General features: G+C 37.0%; 1 protein-coding gene across 2 annotated transcripts in view; it reads right to left on the bottom strand.

Moving 5' to 3' along the window:
- The window catches only part of TESK2 (testis-specific kinase 2), a 180,379-nt gene that overhangs the window by 121,581 nt on the left and 56,390 nt on the right, over positions 1-2,408 (bottom strand). The gene's annotated exons all lie outside the window — the stretch shown is intronic.

The raw sequence follows: 2,408 nt of genomic DNA on the forward strand, positions 1-2,408 counted from the left end.
TTAAATGCATGTATTAGAAAATATGAAATATTAGGAAAAACTGAGATAAGAATAACATTCCAGATCCTAGAGAAAGAACAAAAAAATAGGCCCAAGAAAGTAGGCAAAAGAAAGTAACTGAAGATAGAATTAGAAAACAATGAACTATAAAATGCATACAAACAGTAGATAATCAGTACAATCAAAGAGTAATTATTTGACTGTCAGGTTCTGCCCAGGGTAAAGCTATCAGTAGGTTTGGCAAATATACAAAGTCAAACTTCCCTAAGGCAGGTACAGGGGCAAAACCAAATACCCCTACCTCCAGAATCCATTTTTTAAGCTTTCCATTCATCAATAAACAACAGCTAGTTTTAAAAAAGAAAGAAGGGGTATCCTTTGAAAGAAAACATAAATTTGTGTTGTGTGATTTTTTAAAATGGGGCCTCAGCCAGGTACAGTTGTTCACACCCATAATCCCAGTACTTTGGGAAGCCAAGGTAGGAGGATTATGTAAGCCCAGGAGTTAAAGACCAGCGTGGGCAACATAGTGAGACCTCAACTCTACAAATAATTTTAAAAATTAGCCGGGCACAGTAGTATGCCAGTAGTTCCAGGTACTCAGGAGGCTGAAGCAGGAGGATCTCCTGAGCCCAGGAGTTCAAGGCTGCAGTGAGCCAAGATCATGCCACTGCACTCCAGACTAGGTGACAGAGTGAGATCTATCTTAAAAACAAAACAAAATGAAATTTAAAAATATAATTGCTTGATTCTTTCACAGTAACACTTAGCTTAAAACACAAACACATTGTACCAAGCTGTACAAAAATATTTTCTTTCTTTAGTCTATAAGTTTTTTCTATTAATTTTTTTTTTTACTCTTTAAACATTTATGTAAAAAACTAAGACACAAACATACACATTAGCCCAGGCCTACAGAAGGTCAGGATCATAATATCACTGTCATCTATCTCCACATCTTGTCTCACCAGAAGGTCTTCAGGGACAAAAACACACATGGAGCTATCATATCCTACGGTAACAATGCCTTCTGGAATATCTCCTAAAGGGCCTGCCTGAGACTGTTTTGCAGTTAACTTTTTTTTTTTAATTAATAGGAGTACACTCTAAAATAACAATTAAAAGTATAATGTAGTACATATATAAACCATTAACATAGTCAATTATTATCTTTATCAATTATTACGTTCTGTACATAATTATATGTGCTATTCTTTATACAATTGGCACTGTGGTAGGATTATTAGCACCCGCAATACCACCATCATGGTAATACATTGCACTACGATGTTAAACAGGTACACAGGTACACAATGTCACTAGGCCATAGGAATTTTCCATTTCTATTATAACCTTATAGGACCACCATTTTATAAGCAGTCCATCATTGTCTGAAATGTCATTATGACTATATATATAGGATCTATATGAGAAAAACCACAAAACTCTGATGAAAGACATCAAAGAAGAACTAAATAAAATGGAGAGATATTTCATGATAACAGATAGGAAGACTGAATGTGTGTTTTTTTTGTTTTTTTTTTGTAGAGACCTTGTCTCTACACTTGAGCCTGGTAGTTCAAGGCTTCTGTGAGTCATGACCACACCACTGCACTCTAGCCTGGGAGACAGAGTAAGACTCTGTCTCAAAAAACAAACAAACAAAAAAAAAAACCTGATTAAAAAGTTGAACAGATATCTCACTAAATAAGATACACAGATGGCAAGTAAGTATCTGAGAAAATATTCAACATCATATGTTGTGTTAGGCCATTCTTGCATTGCTATAAAGAAACACCTGAGATCAGGTTATTTACAAAGAAAAGAGGTTTAATTGGCTCACAGTTCTGGAAGCTGTATATGAAACACAGTGCCAGCATCTACTTCTGGTGAGGGCCTCTGGAAGCTTACAATCATGGAGGAAGGTGACAGGGTGGTGCCAGCATGTCACATGGGGAGAGTGAGATCAAGAGAGAGAGAGTAGGGGGAGGTCCCAGATTATTTTAAACAGCCAGATGTCACATGAACACACTGAGCAAGAACTCACTTATCACCAATGGGATGGTACTAAACCATTCATGAGGGATCTACTTCCATGATCCAATCACTTCCCACTAGGCTCCACCTTCAACATTGGAAATCACATTTCAACATGAGATTTGGAGGGAACAAACATCCAAACTATATCATATACCATTAGATATTTGAAAATTAAAATAACAGTGAGATACTACTATATACTAATTAGATTGGCCAAAATCCAGAACACTGACATCAAATACTGACAAGCATATGGACCAACAGGAACTCTGTATTCATTCCTAGTTGAAATGTAAAATGGGGCAGGGCACGGTGGCTCACGTCTGCAATCCTAGCACTTTGGGAGGCTGAGGCAGGTGGATCACAAG

Source organism: Mandrillus leucophaeus, unplaced genomic scaffold, assembly GCF_000951045.1.
Source record: "Mandrillus leucophaeus isolate KB7577 unplaced genomic scaffold, Mleu.le_1.0 Scaffold67, whole genome shotgun sequence".
NCBI lineage: Eukaryota > Metazoa > Chordata > Mammalia > Primates > Cercopithecidae > Mandrillus > Mandrillus leucophaeus.